This window comes from Spea bombifrons, chromosome 10 (genome assembly GCF_027358695.1).
Source record: "Spea bombifrons isolate aSpeBom1 chromosome 10, aSpeBom1.2.pri, whole genome shotgun sequence".
NCBI lineage: Eukaryota > Metazoa > Chordata > Amphibia > Anura > Pelobatidae > Spea > Spea bombifrons.
The window spans coordinates 37,962,291-37,984,530 of NC_071096.1; the positions used below are offsets into that span (position 1 = coordinate 37,962,291).

Here is a 22,240-nt window from a genome sequence, read left to right on the forward strand (position 1 = left end):
TTTTGTTTGCATTGTGTTGATGTTTCAAAGGTCAAGTTTCCCGGCTTAAACATTCCACGAGTTGCTTAGACGGCATTTCGGTATTTTGTGTGCCTTCCTTAAAAAAAAAAAAACCTCCCCCCTGAATATCAGTAAATATGCCGCATACCCAAAGTTATTTAGTCAGGGATGTTTTTAGAATAGAAAACAGCAAGCTCTAGAAATTAAAACTGTTTTCTCTCGTACATCCAATGGAGAAAATAACATGGATTAGTTCATTGTACAAAAAAACCTGCAAATTCGGCTTCCACGACCTGTCTTTAAATTCCAGCGTTCCAATCAGTGTATCAAGTCATTGTTATGTGACGTTAATTATAAAACAGCCATCCTACCAGACTTAACAAAATACCTTCACGGATTAGGGGAAATATGTACACAAGCGAAAATATCCTTCTGTGCTTTCATAGCCCAAAGAAAAATGGGTCACCCCATTGTGCCGAGAGGAAAAACACGCAACAGATTACGCGGCTTCTTGTGATATATGTAATTGATAAGATTATGCCTATTGCTGACATTATATCGGGGAGAGCTCCCCGGATACGCTGCCGTATATTCCTCCCAAGATTATGTTCCGCAAAACGAAAAAACAATGAACCGTGGAAAACATTTTAGGATTCACCCCCCCCCCAAAAAACAGATTTTGCCCCAGATCTGTGTAAAGACTCAAAGCGTCTACCGTAGAAAGACCGCAAGAAAATATGTAAAAGGGACATTTTTGTTAATTTTGTTTTGGGGGAGTTTGGGGTTTCCAATGAAAGCATCATTCATCCTGCGAGACACGCATGAGATAATGAGCAACGGATTTTACCAGGCAGACCCTGCCGTCGAGGGCCGGTGATCGGACAGTATTCTTCTGCTCTATTATCTGAGCACTTGAACCCTCGCAAACAATGTGTTCATAGAGGATGAAAGTAGCGGCCTTTAATTGTGTGCTCTTAGTCACGCAAACACAAGCGATGGCCTGAGAAAGCAGCATTACCGCTGAACGCATGGAGTTTCACTTTGTTATATTTCGGGCTGTAAAAAGGAAATTCTCCACTTCAAGTCAACAGCTACAATGTGTCAATTTAACGCGCTCCATGGAGGCATGGCTCTCGTGTAACTGGAAATAAAATCATCGAAGGGTTAAAGCATGGTGCAAGCGGCTGTATGGACAGCACCATTGCTCGATCCATGCCGCCAACGGGAGTGGGGAGGGGGGGTGAACGAGACACTGGAAGAATGTGTGGTTTATGCTAAATTTTGCTGTCAATCAATTCTGCATGTCTGCATGAAAATGATGATCGCATCATCACGTTAGTCTGCCTGACTGGTTCGGCACAAAGAAGGTGGGAACGTTTTCTCAAGCAGGGATGTCAGCACTTGAAAAATCAATCACCATCTGTGCTCGCTTTCTGAGAGGAAGAAAAACAAGCCCTGTTTAAGGATACACCAGAACAAAATAAGTTCAATGTTTGGAAATAAAACACCGGGGTCACAATAAACTTCAGAATATCAAAATACTGGCTGCGGCGTACGGGAGCCGAGCCGGCACAAAAACAGGATCTGACGGGGCCATCTTTCTTTAAATCCTGAGTGAGCGACACAATGGTTACAGATTCTCTATCCCGACCCGAACGAGACAGATACTCATGTCTGCTTCACGCCGCGTCTCTGGGATCAAGGTGCAAGCAGCTACGTAGCATACAAATGGTTCTAAACATATATGTACTGGATGCGTGGATTATTGACGATCCAATGGTCGATCTAATGGCCCCGCGGCACGCGGCCAGGCTTACTCGCATGGCATTGAGTTCGGAGGGCGCTGTTAAGCTCTGGCGATAACGGCACAATATTATATATATATACATATATTATATATTATATATATTATATTAAATATTATGGCCATTTCGCAGCAAATTGGTGAGATATATAGAAGGACCCTGGGCAGGCAGTGATCACAGTGGTATAGCTCACAGATTGCATCTTAATATATCCCTATAAATCCTACGGCGAGGGCCAATGGGATGCAGTCGCGTTCCCTGTATGATATATGAAATAATCTAGGGCTTGATAAAATATGCATATGTATTTATTTATAACCATAAATATATAATTACTCGGCTTGTAATTGTGCATTCAGCACTTAGTTACAAGTATATTTGCAACGCATAAATTCTGTATTTAAAAACTCTTGTTGGAGTGCTACAATTTTGCGCAGCTCCTCACACAAAGCCAATCAATTAATCACATTGTAAAACCCCGTAAAATCTCCTAAAACACAAATGGCAGCCAAAGATAAATTGATTTTTGCTGCAGTGTTGCTCCTTTTCAGTAGCGCAACTGTGTGAAAAATACCAGTTAGGAAAAAAAAAGGGTGCTGACGCAGCAAAACCATTTCATTGTCCACAAACCCCTGTCCGATAACCAAACAGCGCGGCGCTGTGACCCAAATACTAATAAAATCATTTTTTAGACATGGGATGAGACGGGGCTTTTATTCCTTTCACAAGGCTCAGCCCAGCGCTATCTTCTTCTCTGACGACCGTTGGACCCCTTCTCATCCTACAGCTGAGATGCTTTATAGACGGTGGCCGCGTCGTTAAAGCTAATGCTAGATGCCTGCATGGCAGTGATGGGCTGCCAGCCACCCATCCACCAACTCTCCCCAAAAGAGTTATCCCACCCGACAGCAGGCTGTCTTCACCAGGGTGCCGGAAGAAACAGAGGAAAGAGGACGCCAACAATATACTTCTATCCTAGATTCCAGGTCACATGGGGATGGGATCCACATATAAGTGAAATGGGCTACCTAGTGAAATGTTTCCACGCCGCTTGATACAAAGAAGTAAGGAGGGACATTACCGAATGCTGGAACCATCAACCTGCTTCATGCTGTATCCGGTGTCAAGGCTCTGTACATTATATAATTTCACGTGAATTACTCATTTTACCCCCCAAAACGTATCCCAATGGTGACCTGCCTCCGGTCTGAGCCTTGCCAAGCACATGTTCCCGTAGGAATAATGACTGTAACGTTGGCGATAAGTGGAGGGATGCAATGCATTTATCATTATTACACTTATTAGGGTAATATTTATTGTAATATTATTCTCCATTTAGCCGTTTTCGCGATGGAGCCGAGGCGCTGCCTTAACCCTTGAGCCATAAGAATGTTATTTACTCCAAGATTATTTTACACATTCACATATTTTATTCAAATGGAGTTTTGATTGTTTTATGTGCTGCACGAGATGATGAAGTGTCATCCCAGCCCCGGCTCCAACATGGCAGTGACTGAGACAGGATCAGAAATCCTCCTTCACCCGCGACATCTGCCAGTGAGGCCAGAATCAATCGTTTAAGGACTGGCAGCGAGAATTGGGTCCATAATCTGCCAGCTGCCCGTGTAATTCAACAGATCTCCATCACATCACCCGGCGGAGAAGACCTTTTCTCTCTCTTCTCCTGGAACCGTCAATACCGGGGAGGACAGAAAATGTTACTGTGTTTCAGACAAGAAAACTGTTTGAAAGGTTAATGGGAGACGTTGGTCTAAAGGGGCTCCCTCGCTATGAGTCCTCAGCGCCAGACACTTCGTTTCATAAAGAAGTGCAGCCCTCATTCCGAAAATCAGCACCCAAAAGGAGCATCGGCGAGAGTCTGCTTGGGGTTGGGTATATTGCAGAATTCTTCCATCTGTTGCATTGCACACGGAGAAGACACAAGGCAGATTCTCGCAATGTGTAGCCAACAGAATACGAGCATATGAGACCCGTGACCTGTTCACTTGCTTCGCATGGTCTTCTGTATCATGCACACACACACGCAGAACACACGCAGAACACACGCACATGCATACACACTGTGCACACGCAGCTGCTGTATTTACGTCGCTCAGAAACACATTTCAGCTGCCATCTGCTTTGTGTCAGGTAGAGTTTGGCAGGATTCTGAAAAATGATGGACACGTATATTTTCTATGCCAAGTAGAAGTAAACGGCTCAAGTGCCTCGTTTCTGAATAACAGCACAAATCTTAAAATACACGAGTGAAACACGCCAGGATGGGAATTTAACACCCGCTCACTCCAAGGCACCCAGCGATATTCCTCGGTAACTGACGTGACCTGCGGAGAGGTGTAAACCGGGCTACAAAACCTCTAAATGACTTCATTAGTTAAGTACCATTTATAAAATAACTGCTAAAAGTAACAATGTGTCCAGTTGTAGGAAATCCTCTGCCGGTGGGACGTTATTAGTGTTAAACCCCCCATTACTGAATGTCCGAATGCCGTATACACGGCCGTGATGATGCGATGCGTCTTAAACATATGAAACGGAATAAGGTGGAACATCTTTGGATAGGAATTTTGGTGTAAAGTGCGATTTCCTCCCCGCTAATCCATCCCTTCCCCTCCTTCTCTTCTTCTCGGCATTATAAGAAAGCAGATGTCTTATTGAAAAGTGATAAAGATATTATTCTGCCATGCTGCCAATTTTAGCACAAAGTGAAACATTCTTACCTTTTGCATTTGGATTTTGGAACTTTTTTACCTGAATATTCCGAGCCAAGGCAGATGATTGAGGCGATGCAGATCCCCCGGCACAGCAAACGGCTCACATACCGAGCTGATAAGTTAAGATGAAAGGCGCGCAGAACAAAGGCGATTCTGTATTGTGAAGATATGTTTAGATTCCCAAATATTTTATCACTCAACAAATAGAGATACCCCTACTAATAATGACAACTAACAGATGGACATCCACATTGTCTGCTCTGCGGTAATGAAAAGCGCTGATTTCAGCATAAAGCATGGGATTTCAGCTCCTTCTCCGGAAAAGTTGGCCAGAGAAGAATGAGATAAAGGAATCGGATCCTGCGTTCCACCAAAGCAAAGCAGACGGGGTTCACGATTTAAAGCCCTGCCGTCTGTGTTTCGAATACATACAATCGTGATTATAGCAGCGGTCACGTTCCTGATCCAAGGATACACACTCAGCGCAGTGAGTGAACCCGCACCCTACTCCAAGTGTTAAGAAAGCTTCCGGACGGCGAGTGACGCACACAGCTTCTCTCACCTTCTCCGATAAAATCGATGCCCGCAAGAGACAAGCACTTTGGCCGTTTAAAGAGAGGAATCTCCCGACCTAATCTGTGCTCATCGATATCCACCTTTCCTGCCTACCCTGACCTGTTTATTCTTATTATTATTTATTGCTTTATATAGCACCATCATATTCTGTAGTGCTGTACAATGGTTAACGCACTTCATGAGAGAGAGGAAAGAGATCTCCATCCCCTGACAGCCGCTTGGGCTCCATACACCTTGCTGCGATGCACAGGTATACCTCATCAAAGGCAAAGCATACATTGACAAGCAGGACACCAATCAGCAGTCAGAAAAACTAAAGCAGCCAATCACAATCAAAAAGCCTGACTGATTCAACCACGAATCGTATGGAGTAAATCTCCTGGAAATACATATATCTAAGATATAAGATATCAGATATCTGCGGAGCTTCACACTGCAGCCATAACGACCCGCGAACACACAATAATACACAAACATTACGTCTTTAACAAAGACGGGGCAGGCTAGTCAGAGAATTAACACAACAGACAACGTCCTATGTAAATCCGATGAAGAAGAATAATCCGTGTGAATAAATGAGTAATTATACCCCACCGGACGGCAAACGCAAGGGCAGGTGACCCCATTTACCAACAAGAACCCCCCAATTCCATCACCTGCGTAAAAGTAACAATACGTTCTATGGGTCCGTACCGTACACACATATATGAACCAGGAGACAGACGTGTCATTTGCGTGCAGGTAAGCATTACTTAAGGAATAGTTTAAACAGAATCTCCCGGCGGGGCGACGATGGAATTAGGCGGCTGCTGGTTAATAACTTGCTTTACTGATATTGAACGCTTGCTTACAGAAACTCAATTATCCCCACGCCTGGTGAACTTTTGTTCATATTTAGCGAGACAAAATTGAGGCAAATAGATGATATGGTAAACACAAACCTAATACCTTTTCTCTTGTTGATACACATAAAAATAACGAGAGAAGTGTGCAGAAACGCACCTGCTCGTTTATTTTATAATATTCCGCCATATATTATGCAGGCAAATCAACGGGAAACGGCTAACAAGCGCTAAGAGCCGTGCCCGGCAGACTTGCTTGCATCTACCCAGAATCCTCGTGGGCAGCCAAATTACTGAATGGAATTGGACGGATTGAATTTGTGCCAAGCGTGCGAGCTTTAATATATATATATATTCACTAGTGCGGTCCGCGTGCCTCTTACCAGGAGCGGAGTATCACCTACTATTACAATGTGCGGGGGGGGGCGTGAAATGGTGAAAATATTAATAATATAAAATACAATGTTCTTAATGGATTTTAGCCAATTTATTACAGACCAGTATTAAGGAGAAGCCGGTTTGCGGTAACAGAACAAAGTGTTCAGAGACTCGGAAATGTTGTTTAATTATTTATGAAGAGCCAACATATGCCGCGGAGCTGTACAAACACCGTAACTCTTTGTCTGCGATGGTTTAAACCAATAGATTTTGTAGTTGTTGTTTAGTGAATACGTCACGAGGATCAGCACATTGTTCGTTTCGTTCCACCCGTTCTGCTACCTTTGTAGCTCTGCGTTTATACAGATTGCTTCCATTGTTCACAATATTCATGCGTCTGAAATACCTGCGGGAAGATAAATTGTTTCCATGGCCGCTCTCTTGGCATCTGCACCGATCCCTGCCAAATATGCCAACTTCTGACCTGCTAAAAGCACTATCTGCAACTCAAGACAACGCTAAGAAGAATATCGTGATAGATACCGGCACGGAATTGGAGCGGCTTCACATATTTCACGTAGATCTATCTCAACAGAGCTTAACAAAGGGAGGTTAGTCATTTATGTGGAAGTAATGGTTCCCAGTATGTGCCAGTTCAGCCAGTTGGTACCACATGAACAAAGGTAAAAAGAATGGCCGCTCTGTGAACCATAACCGTCCTGGTAGTTCGATGGGGATATAAGGGCAGGACTGCTGCTCTCCAGTATGATGACTTTCTACCCAGCGAGGATACATTTCAGAAACAGCTCCACGCAAGCGATGCCCCCACATGCTGCACGGAGGAAGAATGGGAGCACACGCGGCCGTCACGCACACGCTGCTCACGGTAATAAGATATTTCTTTAAGGTGCCGCGAAGGCTGGAAGTACTTGAACTCATTCATCGTTTTGGTGGAACAAGAGAAAGTTTGTGTTAAGGATGAAAGCGATGCCAAGGTCGGGAAGCATTCTGTATGTGGGTAATGGGACACAAAAGTGTTACGTAACCAAACCAACCAATGGTAATCCCAAGAAGACAACCATTAAGACTCAGTACAAAGTGGCACTCATATGACATCATAAGGCATAAGGTGGAGTGTGAACGCTGATGTATTTTGGGTTCTGTATTTAGACTCTGAAGCCCATGGGCCACAGGAAGAATGGTAAGGTTCCTCTATTGAAATACTGTGTACAATGGGTCATTACGGTGGGTGTTATGAGACAAGCGCTAATGAAAGCATCTGGTATACCCATCGTCTAGACGTCTACTCGATCCGTCCATGAAGATGGCAGCTGGCTCGGACCTTTGATGAGACTCATCTATTCCTCTCGCTCAGAGACGACGACGCGCCTTCCAACAGGGCCTGACTTCAAACCGAACAGCCGTGCCGTAGCGGGACAAACAAACAGAGCCTTCTAGTGTATTCAGGCGAATCAAAGAGATGGCATTTATTTGTTGTTGATTTTCGAAGACGTTTTTGAGTGAATGCAAAACAGATAATTAATTATGTTGATTGCTGAATTCGGAATCACGTTCTAACACTACCTGAGAGATCAAAACAACTTCTAGCGTCTAATATGTTTTCACCCTCAAGTACGAATTATAAGAAAAACCAAATTCTTACCTAAGCTGATTTCATAACAGAAATTAGCAAAACAAAAAGCCCACACTTTTCCTACGGAGGAAATCATTTAATGACGGCTTCAATTAAATTTGGGTTAACAAAGTGGAAGACATTGGTTTTTCATTATCAATGTTCCTAACACTTGACAAAAGCCTTTTTTAATCCCCTAACCGCGCCGGATAATATTTATATTTCTGTCTCATTCCCATCAGAAAGTATGACCTATATATGTCATTTGAAGGAGAGCCGCCGCTTTGTGAAAGCTATAATCAGCGCGTGGTTTAAGACAACAGCAACGCGGCCGTAAAAACACAATGGCTTTGCTTTCCATTTTTATGGATGTATATTAGGGTTTATTACCCAGTGTAGGGGAAATGAAGGAAGCCATTTTGTTGGGTCTGTGATGTCATCAGTAGACGGCTCAGACTCGGAGGGAGACAGAGCAATGGTGCGGGGTAAATCGGAGAGAATGGGGCAAAATCCTACTATAATTGCCCTGCTCTTCACTTAACAGCTGTAAAGCGCGTCGAGCTGGAGATATCGCTATGATACAGTATCATATCCCGAACACTGGAATATTCCTGTCTTTTGACTCTTTAAGCACTTATATTTCACTAAAATGGCAAGCGTGTCAGTCTGACACAGAGGAGGTTATTCTAAAAGGGTGACAGTCATTAGCAATCCGACTGACATTCATTTAAATGTCCATTAACGATCACTAACATCTATCTCTGTTTAGTGGGTATCCCCCAGAGTCGCATGGCAGTCTCCCAAAGAGATGATAAATTCTCGTCGGACATCAATAAATCCCATCCTTTATTTGGCAAGGGTTTTGGATGGAGATCTTCAGGGAATTTAGCGCGGATATTGCTGTTCTCTGGTCCCTTTACGTGGGCTGCCAGCTTTCTGCCATCGCTTCTCCATGGAACCCCCCCGGTAACGTATACCCTACACTTAAAGACGGTCCCATTCCTTTTCTTCTCCTCCTCCTTCAAGAACGGTCACCTTGAAGTGGATCACGTCTGGGTTATTGTCAATATTTGCTCGTATGCTCAGGCTATGCGAGTTCTATTTGTAGTCTAAACATAAATAAAAATACATCTGCGTTTAATAGATGGATTGATATGCACAGAGGAGCCTAGACAAAGGGAATTAATATATAGCAGAAGGCTCAATAAGAACTCAATCCTGACAGAAATATGGCATCTAAGATAACAAATGGATTCTGGGAAAGGTAACTAATCATTTCAGAAACCCTTTTACACGGAACACAGAAAGAGAAATCAAAAACACACACCAAAAAAAAATACGGAAAGGGACAATAGTTATTTTTAAATCATCTTAAATAGGCGCAAACACAAAAAAACAACCTTCTGTATTCAGGCTCGGCTCTTTAAGCTATGCCCGTGGGTAGCGGGGGCTTAATTACATTTATCAGTAAAATGTTTAAAGAAATGATTATTTATTAAAAGAAGGGGACCCTGATCAGGAGGGGTAATAGAGGGGAAGCCTCCATAGCGGGGCATCAAGGTCAACGTGGGTGTTGAATCTCACTTTTTACTGAATTGAATTCTGGACCCCATTGCTTTTGCTCCGTACTTCTAGTAGAATCTTAGAATGTCTCTAATTAACATGCCGCTTATTAATTAGCGGGGAAGAACGCAGACAAACGAGCTGGTGTTATCTCGAAAACCTGGTCTACAGCCTTCAAGGATTGGAGTTCTAGGCTAGCGTTCTAGAGGGCAGCAGACGCGCCGCCGCCGCCGACAGATCGCAGGTAACGTGTCCTGATATGTGTATTGATACATGGCCCCTCGTATACCTGTAACCCCCCCACACACACATTACAAGACTAAGGAGAGGGAATTTCATTACACTTGTTAAAGGGGGAAAAAGGCTCGGAAAAATACTAATCCTGTCTTTCAACAAAAATGTTATAGGAAGCTATGAATTTGGTCGATCTGAATAGGATGTTGGTACATGTTTTACTAAGGTAATATAATGGCAGACTATTATTAGATCACATTAATCATTACTGTGCCAACGGCACTGACAGGCTTGCTGAATAGGATTGAAAGGGTTGGTAATGGATATAAATTACCCATTGTGTGATAAAAGGATTTTTACTAAGAAGGTAAGAATAAAACAGCGAATTTCAAATCTGACTGCTGCATAAAAGTGAAAATAAAAGTAGCCCAGACGCTGGGAAATCCGCATACTCGGGAGGTAAGCACTTTTTGAACAAGGTGGTCATCAGGCATTTAAATTGTACACCGTGCAAAATTAATTTCTTGATGCATAATGCTATCAGTTAGTAGCAGCGGTTACTTCTATCCAGGAAGGCCAGGTCTCTAACTTCTACCTGTACCTGCCACCTTCCCCGGGAATAATTCCCGTGCCGCTAATCAGATATTCGCCTGCTCTGCGTGCATTGATCTGGGAAAAGCTTTTACTGATGCAGACACTGAATGGGGCAAATTCATGCTACATGGGGCAGAAAAGCCGCGGGGGGGAAAGACGGGACCTCTCGGAGAGCGGCAAGGAAACCAGGGCCAGGAATATGAAGCGGTTTGCTCTTAAAACCTTTCAGAACCAGATTGGAAATATTTATGGTAACATTGAAACAAAATAAAAAAATAAATACAAAACTTACCCCAATTAAAAAAATCAAATCTGTGGGATAAAACTCTCAGATGTCATTTGCATCTCTATCACCGAATGTCCGGAAATTATGGAAATTCATTCTAGAAGAAAAATAACAAAAGCCTTTTATTGTGTGTTACGTGGAATCTCTGTGTATTACGCAATGTGCCGTGTTACGTTCACACGTTAGGGTACACGGGAGGGGAACACGTATAGCAGTCACATGGGATATAATAATTATAACTAGTGCAAAGTACTGGCCAAACCGGCCGCTAGAAAAATAAAAAACAAGGTAATAAAACTTTCCCAAGGAATAATCCTCTAAAGGAACCGAGTGAATGAAGCGTCTGCAGATGGATTCTAAGACTAATCGCTGGACGCATTTAAGGTTTCTGAGGTCAGGTGGGGTATCGTTTTGGATTATCCAGAGACGGGGTAAACAGGCTAGTGGGTCTTGTCTGCTCGTAAATGAAGACAGATGAGACAGATATGGATGACAGTCATGGAAACACCGTCCATGCCATCTCTGAAATGGGTTGGTTCTATTCAGCAGCCTAACTAAAGGGCATCCATTGATGGGCAAGGGCAGGCCGCTGATGGGCGAGGGCAGGCCGCTGGTGGGCGAGGGCAGGCCGCTGATGGGCGAGGGCAGGCCGCTGATGGGCGAGGGCAGGCCGCTGGTGGGCGAGGGCAGGCCGCTGATGGGCGAGGGCAGGCTCCAAATATCATATAGTCACCCAACACTCGACTGCTGCCAAATGATTAGCAGGTTATTAGTGTTTTGGAGCCAACACGCCCTGCCACGTGCAAACACCACTGTCATAAAAAAATTCTAAGCGTTAGGAACTGAACCCGTCAGCCTGACAACTGATTAACCTATTATACCCAAAAGGTTCTGCTGGACACGGACATCAGCTGCCAACTGCAATCACTGCACAGAGCTTACGAGTAACCCAGAATGAAAAATCCATTGCCCAGGGTCTCTCCATACTAATAACGGTCTTACCTGGAGATTCAGAAGTCCTTTTGGCTTCGAGGCTCTAAAGAAGTCATTCAGTGGAAATATATACAGAACCAGCTGCACAAACACTGCAAAAAAAGAGAGAATAACATTATTATATTAGAAAACGTTATGAAATGCAGTGATATGTTACTACTGCGCTCATCAACATGCCGAGTATAAAAGAGACAGATCCGTGGCCTTAAAGTGCCCAAAACACCCAGATCCGAGGCGAGAGCTCACGGGAGGCGCAGGTTGCGACCACGGGTTGCAGAAGCCATTCTAATCACACGTAGCAGCGACGCCATGTCTGGAGATTCATTTAGAGGCTTTTCGAACCCAAAAACCAGGAGCAAAGTCCCGAGCAATCACAGGCGACAAAGACTGCGAAGTCTCCTCCGCTGCCTGATTATGCAAAACTAAATAGACCTAAATAGACCCCAGCCTTCTGCAAATTATGTACACTGTTCTCTAAATTATGATGAAGCCTGTAATTTCACAGCAATGAGGAGGTTATTAATCCTCATACACGTGGACAACGATGTGAGGAATTCACTGGATTTCACGATTGGACCCATTTAAAATTAAACGCAGCTCCAATTTTCAACAAAGGCCTGCGGGTTGTGTGTGTGGAGCGGCTGACACGCTAATAGCGACCTCGCGCAAAACACGACAACAACATTCTTCTTCAAAGCCGCCCGCCGCAGCCCGTTCTCCCCGGTAAAGGGTTTGGCGGAGGGCACCGCAGAATGATGGCTTCTCTGGGTGACAGCAGCTGTCTGCGTGTTATTTCTCAGCCGGTAACTTGCTTGGAAATACCCAAACGTGCCGTTCATGGCCGGTCATGCTAATTTGTGGTTTCCTAAAGCACCATGTTAAATACCTCAAGCCCCTAATTATGGCGGCACGCTGCTCTGGTTATGGGTCTCAGATCACTTCCACTTCAACGTGGCCTCCGGGTAGATAGTCTTATAAGCACCATGTCTGAAGACCACGGTCATTAATCTCCCCAGAGAAGTTTGGTGCCACCTCTTCGCAACGTTTCCTATACTTTTTTTATAAAAAATAACACTTTCCAGGAATTTGTCGGAGCAAGTAAAGTACGCGAGCGAAATATTCCGGCAGAAAAAAGCATGTGCCCCCCCACCCCACAAGTCTTCAAACGGGCAGCTCTCATCAGTTCCACTGAATTACTTAGTACTATGGTTACGTATCCACGACTAGAGCAAAATGTTCTAATTTTTTTGTCAATGCTAATTGCAGCATTAAACCTCGTCATATCCGGCTTTGCGTACGGGACATGCGGTTGCCGCTCGGATCGCGTCCTTCCGTCCACACCTGTCAGGTAAGGGGGGGTCGCCTTGGTGCGCGGCGCGGCTCCTTTAATAAACTAATCCTGGGGAGCGCAGTAACGGTGTTGAAATTTCAATTGAAACTCTTTGTCTGTTGCCTGCTTACTCTAAAGATGGTCTTTCTTAAACAACAGAGCACCGAGGAGTCGTTAGGGCTCTCTTCATTACTTCAAAAAACCAATCATTAGACACCAGAGTATATACGTAATTAGAAAATCACTTCCTTTGCAATCCAAGCTAAGTAGTTTACATACTGTAATTACAGGGACAAAATCAATTTTTAATCATTTCACTGATTGGACTCATCAGCACTGTGGGAACATTGTAACCTGCTTGTTGTGCAAAAGCAACATCTGGGCTCAAACAATTACCCTTTGTTTGTTACAATATTCCTTAAATCTTTTCTTCTGCTTTTATTATTATTTTTTTTTATTGCAAAAAAAAAAAATCAAAAAAAAAAAAAGGAAAAAAAAAAGGAAAAAGGGGCAAAAGCGCTGCATCCGCCCGTCCTCGCTCGTCAGAAGCCTCTAAGTATAACTTGCGACGAGGCTGCCGTTCCTTCCGATGTGCCGTTTAATATTACACTTGCCAGGAATGGTATTTCTTTTTTTTTTTCTTTTTTTTCTCCAGTAAAATAAAAGTATCTGATTGTTTTAAAGATGCACTCAGCTGGCTAATTGTTCCATAGCTAACACATGGTATTCAAACAGCCCACACACTACAAAAGCTCATCTGGAATATAATGGACAACTATTACTCCGCTGGTTTATACTTTTCTAATATAAATGAATGGATTTTATCGAAATTAAAAGGGAAATTCAGAGAGGCTGAGGATGTGTGAAAAATAGATGGTATGAATTGGCAAGGCGAGCCCAAGCATTTTGTTCTCTTAATAGGAAATGACCTCATTTACACTGGGGTAATAATTAGTACTGCTTCAGTGACAGTTAAGAAAAAAAAACTTTTCCGCATAATAAGGCAGAATCGCATTGTTACGAGCTCGGCACTGACTGTTAACTCTTGCCGATCCGCGGGGCTAATAACTAAAGCAATGGCAGACACGTATACATGTGCAGCCCCCCCCCCACGAGGCATGTTCCCACACAACGATATACATTTTATCTTATGAAAGGAGAAAAACACAAACGAGATTATTCACTAATAATCCATGAGATCCACTGTAACCCTTTTATATAGCAGCTTTTTTATTGTCGGGATTTGTCTTCGCAGGTTTGCTTTAGTTAATTTGTCATTGATTCAATCACAACTTACAATTAATATTTTCATTTTGGTGTACTGTGTTTCTACAGAGTGATATATATATATAATATATAATATATATTTATAATTATATATATAGTTTATATAACATTGTTTAATGGCAATTTGTTACTGATTAACAATAACCTGAGCGAGGAAGGAAGGTTTTAGAATTCCTCTTAATGATTTCAGAGTCTCTTGACGAATGAACCGAGTTGAGATAGTTTTGAAGTTTCTGATATTAGCGACGGATGTTTTATTAAAGTAGCGTCCGTTCCTCTCACTGCCGGGCTGTTAAGTTACAATGCGAGAGGAGAACATTGCGTTATAAACCCACGGACTATTAAGAGTTTGGCAATGGGTCACCCGACCCCACGGCGCCGAGTGGGTTAAAAAACTAGCTGAAACCCCGTGGCTTTTCTGTACAAGCTGCCAAATCTTGCATGGACCTTTCGATCATTTTCGTTGTTTATTACTTCTGCATCAATTCTTCCATGTAAAATGTGCTCACAGAAGGAAACATTTCTATCGTTGGGAATAATAGATCTTTTGGAAACTGCTTTGTGGGCCAAGTTCTTTAATCAATGCTATTGTTTAGAATAGGCCCCTACAGCTTGTGTGATGGAGACTGGTCAATTGTGCAGGCTCTGTATTGATATTTACCAAATGCCATGTATTCCCTGCCACTCCAGCACTGCAGAGGTTAATGGATAAAGCACATCACGGGAATATGCCGTTCTGCCACATACTTTTAATCGCTGGATGCTGTTTGTAATCGTGCCCACCCCAAACATCTGCTGCAGCCAGCAAGAAGGCGACATGAACGTGCCCCGTGACAGGCGGCCATCTTTAAAAAGCACGTCCATAGCCTTAAAGTAGAAGGTACAATGATGCATTAACCATCTTTTGGGTTCTTTTACTAATCGTCAACGTTCCAGGGGCCGTAATAAGCCTCGGTATCAGGAAAATAACTTTATGCTATGAATGACCTCACATGAAAGGTTGTGAGCTGGCGTGAGGTCACAGCGAACCAACGCTCGATTTGTCAAGCATCATATGTACCCGGTAATTAAGCACGCAGGATCTATGTAAGCTTACAGTGTAACGCAGGTAACGGATTCCATTAGTTGCAGATATACGTGTTATTAGCATTAGTTTTGCGATGATATTAGCACTAACCGGAAATGAAATGATACAATAGTGTTTAGAATAGAGCGCTATAAATATATCCATTGTGGACGAGGGTTATGGAGTCTCGGAGCAAAATGAAACATCAGTATCCATAATCCATTTGTATTTTTGCCCACAGATGAAGAAGCTTTAGATAATATTGGCAGAATTCCCACGGCGGCAACAAAATGCTACTTACAAAAAGGCACAAAGAAGGATTCATAAAGCATTCACAATACATCTGTCTCAGAATTCACCAATCATTCATTATTCAGATTTTTATCATTACCTGTCCGCGCGTCTCTTAAACAAAACTTTATTCAATGAATACATTGTGCAAATGACAAAATTCAACCCGTTTCGCCGAGTGCCAGAAAGAATTTAGTTTTTTTTCGTTTTTTTTATTTGCAAAAAGAAGAGGAAATATTTGGCCGACTGGAAATATCTGCTCGTTTGCAGGAAAAACAATGTGATAAAACATCCGAGTTTCCCGTTTTTAGAGGTTTCTTTGCTCTTTCGTACCGTCCGTCTTCGATATTATGACTTAATTAGAAAGATATGTTAAGAAAAGAGTGGCTTCCATCATGTATAATATAACATGTTTCTATGCCTAATAATCCATACAGTTATAAAGGGAATGAACAGATTCCTTAAAATGCTTTAAAATGAAGGGTAATTAGATTTGGCTAAACTGATGAATTAACCATTTTGGTAACCAAAAATTTGGCCTACGCATCCCTCTGCGCTCCCGAAACAAAACGGATCCCAAAGTAAATCGGGCAGAACTCCGGGCGCGTTTAGGAGAACAGGCCCCGAGTATTTCCTTTTGTTACACGAAGAGCGACGCTTTGGGAAATTATTAGTTAAGAGCGTCAGATATGGCTTCAAAAAACAAGAGCAACGCTCTAGACGAGAGCTCGGAAAGTGTGGAATTTCCTAAACCCCTCACACGACGCCAGGAAAATATAATTAGTCAGTCAAAGTCTGTTGCTGTATTAACGCTTTTCTGACAATCTGCTCCGTCACATACCCCTCTGCCTCGCTTTGCAGCCCCGCGTGGGAGCCGAAGAGTTAATCGGCGGCGACCCAGGTGCTGTTTCCAAACCTACGGAGTGCTGTGCAAGTGGCCTGCTTCACATTTCTATGCCACGCAGAGCGTTCCCTCCAGCAGCGAGACAGCTAAAAACAACGGGAACAATAATTGACTAATCAGAGTCACTATTAGAAGCACCTGGCATGTTTCACGACTGCACGTTCAGAACAAAAAAGAACGGATTAAAGAGACGAGCGAGAGACAAGCTGGCGTTATTAACCGGCAGATAGAGAGCCGCTATACGGCCGGACCGGACTCGCTGACCACCGGGTATGGAGCAGGTCTACGTGGGGGTCAGCTGGACCAAATAACCAGAATGGCCACCATGTGTCCCAATCTGTATCAGAACAGGCGGTCGAGGTTTGACAAGCGAAGCTGTCACCGTGTTATTACAGTATATGACAGCAATGCCGGGATGAGTGATGGCGGACACGGCATGAAGCCGGGGGGAGAGCGGGCTTTACAGGGAGGGTCTTTTCTACGTCTTTCTATCGCTGCCCGGTACAGATCTCAGCTCCTGGTGGCCCGGTGACCTCCGGGGCTCCGTCTAAGAACCCGGCTTTTCTTGTTGTATTAGCCTGGAATTTATGGAAAACATTTAGATCTGATTGGTCCATGTAATATTTTGGGATCACTGCCTCGCTCTCTTGCTCACACACTTCGGTTATTCTGATTTTAGTCCATAGGGCGCTGCGTGGCGCTACCTGTTTCTTTACACAGCACGGCTGCCCTGCACCTTGCTGAAGCTGGAGGCATTAAATAACATTTTTCCGGACAGTTTGGGAAAAATCTCACATGTATTTTGTATTCTGGACTTTTCTTCTTTTTCCCAAAAGCAATCCAAGAAATGTACTTTTATCCCAAGTATAGCCAGATTATAGTGAAATTTCTGCAAAGTTTGGTCCACCTTGTGATTAATTGTCTCTTACTCTCCATGAATATAGTCATTAAAAAAATGATGTCACATAACGTTACTCTTGGCTATGTTGGGCATCATATGAAAAATGGGGGAGTTTTAGGCGTTTCCGGGCCCCCGAATCACCAGACATGAAAGCTTTCTGGATTCCATCAGCGTGTTAATTTATGGAGCGCCAGAACGGGATACGGCTCCCGAAATGAACGCGCGCATGGAGCATAAAAGTGGGTTTCAAATGAACGTATATCAAAAAAACAATCCCAGGATGGCCATTAACCCCTTTTTTTTTAGTATTCACGAAGAAAACATCACTATACGCGATAGCTACAGAGCTCCATGCTGCCCAAAATAATGGGAGAGGGTGCGTTAATACGGCGCGTCTGATAAACAGGTCCTTAAATGATCAGGTACGTTTATATTCGCTCTCTTCCCACATGTAAATGATGAGATTTGCGGCTGACTTCATTTACTCATCTTAATTTCAATCACATTTCGCAAGATTCAAATCAGCTGTAATTATTTTGCATTTTACAGTGCACCCTATATTCATGCTGTGCATGCGTACCGAGGCAATTATGGCAACGGCAGCAACGCTATAGATCCGCTTAAAGACGCCGCCGATTGGATTAACCGTGAACACGCTTCACCTAGAAGCCGCAGACAATGGGGCCGCTTTGCTTTGGACCTGCGATGGTTCCATGACGGAAGAAACACACGCGGCAGTATGGATTTACACGCAACATGCAGACAACATGGGAGTTGGGTTGGGTTGGCTGTCAGCTGCTGTGGCTTAAATTGAATAAGAAAAAGTAGTTTTAAAGAGTTCGCTCTATAGATAAACAGTATTCGGAGGATAAAAGAATAGAATGTTGTATTCTTTTTCATTCTTTGATTAGGTTTTCACATTAGGTGTAGGGACTGTACGATGTAACTCGAGCTAAGAGGATGCATTAATGTTACTTAATAAATATGTAAAATGCGTCACAATTTGTCACGGGTTACTCATAAAGCAACAAATTCATAACAAGAATATGCAACAGTTATTATGTAACCAGACTGAGCCGTTTATCTCACTGTACCCAGCACTGTACCCAGCACTGTACCCACAGCACGTATAACCTGTAGGTAAAGCTATGTATATCAGCCGCATTGTAAAGCAGGATTAAGGGAGATATTCACAATTTCCCAAACTGTGCAATATTACACAATAAAGCCGGCGGTACAGCGGACACGGGGGGGGGGGGGCGATGATAATTCTTACATATCAAAAATCTCTTTTTAAACAACATTTGGGGTATAAACTGTTTACTTGAGCGACCCTGAGTGAGAGTATGAAGATACGTCATCGTGACTGCCTTCTCAGCTGCGGCTCTAGAAAAACCGGCATATAATTGTCTCAAATTTATTCCAGCCTCACCTAAAGTCTGACCCTGACTTTTGTTTCTGCTCATCGCAAAACTTAAATAGACCGGACATGGACTTTGTTTAAAAATGAGGGGCCGTTTATGAGCTTGTTGAACACAATGCGGAAATATAGTGCGTTGCTCACTTAGTGAGTTACCCAAGTCTATCTTATTATAGCGATGAATTGATAACCCCAGATTCTCACCCGCACTATAGTCTTAAGTATATAGATGCGGTGCTAAGGCGAGTTCTTTGGGAGATTTCCGGCCACTGCACCCACGTTCAGCCTTAAGTTCATGGAGGTCCTCAAGGTTCAGGTAAACCTGACAGGGGTTTTCAGGGTTAAATCTCAATGTGTTGGGGCAGATAGCGAATGTCCAGAATTTTTCTACGGAGCCTGGCATTTAAATTCAGAGCTTAGCGGGGGCCAGGAATTTTTTTCAACTGATGTACCTTATCACTCCACGACTCCTAAAACATGTAAGAAAGCCAACGAGACCTCAATGTTCCTCTCCAGCGATACGTTTCGCTGAATAGTTAACAGATACAAAAAGACCAAAGACCATAATAACAACGTAAAGACCCCGTCGTCAACCGACACCACAACACAGACGAGGAACGGGACGGCGGAGAGCGCCGTGAACTGTCACCGCCTTAACAGCCCTACTTAACAGCGCATTCAAACGGTCTGCAGCACTTTATGGAATCTGTAGACGGCGCGGGCGAAGCATTGTTCTTCCCGAAAAAGAAAAAAAATCTGCATTTTAACAGCTACCATATAATTTGCGAGATGCATTTGGAAACGATCTGAAGCCGCAGTCGGAGCTCCATCAGTCAGATGCTGAGGATAGATAATTCACCAAACTGTCACATGGTCCGCCATCAGCCTAAACATGTGAATATATTGCCACAAGCTTTGGGAATAATGGGTGCACCTGTTAAGAGTGTCACCTCTGTTTGCTAATTGTCTCCTTGAGCTACATTTTACTTCTAACGCATTTATTTTTTGACAGGCGCTGTCTATTTAGAAATCACATTACTTCAAGTGCAATTGTTCTTTTGTCTATCAAATAAATGAAGTGTTGTTATACAGATTTCAGGATCTGATTAGGAAAGTAATGCGCCCACGAAGGTCAACAATCAGTTATTACCTGACGGGAGGATGACAGGCAGCTCGCATCTAAGGCGGCTCTCCGTATGGGGGTCGTTTACCGGAGTGCCATGCGCTCCCCCCGGGTGCCGCGGGGATACGATTAGACGGGGAGGCAAACTCGTGTGATGCGGAACGGCTTCCCGCTCCCACCGAGGAGCGTGCGTGGAGAATACGCTCCCCCGGGAGAGGCAGGCGGGCCCTCTAATCCTTCACTCCTTTATAGTGGAAAAAGCAGAGGATGCCCCAAACACTGAAAGGCTACTATTTAAGGAAAATATTACTTTACAGATATTTGTTTGTATAAAATATAATTATAACCCAGGGCCACCCCCCGCTCCCCAAAATAAAAACTCCATAATTATAACCCAGGGCCAATCCCCACACCTCCCCCCAAAATAAAAACTCCATAAAACCTAATTTTGTACCTAGTTATACCGGCGGTTGTTTTGAACTTTATGGTGATAGTTATTGATTGACTGGATTTGATGAACATTTAGTGACACGGCCACGTGAACCCACGGGCCCCCAGAGCCTGTGCATGGGACGGGGGGCTGGAATTCTTTAGGACCCTCATTGGGAAAAGGGAAGACTTGGCAGTGGCCCCTCTCACTTTGCCCTTACCTGTTTTGACCCCATTTCTCAGAACGTGCCGCCTATCTCCAAGGCTAGAGCCCCCAAAATAAACTGCTTATTGTAACTTTTTATATATTTTATTGACTGTGAGCCCGTGTGACTAACGAAGCCCAAAACCCGCTGCGTTCGTGAAATGAGTCCATGATTATACCCGGGAGAAAAGACATTCCGTGTGTCTCGGGCTAGTAGCTAATCAAACAATCCCACGCATACTGATTTGTATCCAGCAAGAAGTGAATCAAAGGAAGGTTTTGCCCCAAAGATCAACAAAAAACACCAAACTCTATGTTCCCAAAGACATTTTTTCAGTGATTACAGCAGAAAGGTTGATCAGATAGTGTGAAATGATTAAAGTTCATTCTCAATAACTGTCACGCTGTCCAGAGGAACGGAGCAGATTTTGGAGGCAAACAATGAGATAAAAGCCGCACTTCAGGACAGAGATTTGTTGTCACCCGAAGCCTCTCCCTCCATCGCAGCGGTGCGCGTTTCGCAGGAACGGGGTGAATTTCTACATTTAACGTAACCAACAGGACTTCTTCGCGATGTCGCGGATTTATATTCCTTAAGATTCCAAACAATTGCGTTGAGGTTGCGAAGCATGCATTTTCCCAACGCCCCTGAAGGGTTAACACGTGAATATTGAATAATATAGGAAAAAAAGGGCCTCTTCTGAAAATTAAACAAACTTGGAATTCCTGGGGAAAAAAAACCCCAAAGCAGTAAAATAATCACTCGGCTTCCTAAGGCCGCCTATCCAACCAAACAGCCCCAGTGCAAGCGGGACTGCCGGGAATCCATACACCTCCACGCATTCAACAGCTCCGGAGAAAGTGCTGTCCCAACGGCCCCTTCATGATGTCAAAATCCACATTTATATTTTACTACTAATAAAATAAAAATGAATTGACAAAATGACCCCCATAAAGACTCCGAAAATTAAACAAACTTGGAATTCCTGGGGAAAAAAAACCCCAAAGCAGTAAAATAATCACTCGGCTTCCTAAGGCCGCCTATCCAACCAAACAGCCCCAGTGCAAGCGGGACTGCCGGGAATCCATACACCTCCACGCATTCAACAGCTCCGGAGAAAGTGCTGTCCCAACGGCCCCTTCATGATGTCAAAATCCACATTTATATTTTACTACTAATAAAATAAAAATGAATTGACAAAATGACCCCCATAAAGACTCCGACACAAATAGAAGCCAAAACCAAACTAAGTTCGGGAGACGCCGTTATCGCGGAGCGTTATATCGCGGGGCAGTATATCTCGGGGCGTCATATCACGGGGCGTCACATCACGGGGCGTCACATCACGGGGCGTCACATCACAGGGCGGTATATCTCGGGGCGTCATATCTCAGGGCGTCATATCACGGGGCGTCATATCAGGGGGCGGTATATCATGGGGCGGTATATCACGGGGCGGTATATCTCGGGGTAGTATATCACGGGGCGGTATATCTCGGGGCGTCATATCACGGGGCGGTATATCACGGGGCGGTATATCACGGGGCGGTATATCTCGGGGTAGTATATCACGGGGCGGTATATCTCGGGGCGTCATATCACGGGGCGGTATATCACGGGGCGGTATATCACGGGGCGGTATAT

At 43.8% G+C, this 22,240-nt stretch overlaps 1 long non-coding RNA gene across 1 annotated transcript in view; it reads right to left on the reverse strand.

Moving 5' to 3' along the window:
- The window catches only part of LOC128466981 (uncharacterized), a 59,281-nt gene that overhangs the window by 12,293 nt on the left and 24,748 nt on the right, over positions 1 to 22,240 (reverse strand). Inside the window, exons 2-3 of the long non-coding RNA XR_008345658.1 lie at positions 11,649 to 11,731; positions 10,649 to 10,743 (exon numbers count right to left, since the gene is read on the reverse strand). This is a non-coding gene — a long non-coding RNA (uncharacterized LOC128466981). The remainder of the gene's footprint in view (positions 1 to 10,648; positions 10,744 to 11,648; positions 11,732 to 22,240) is intronic.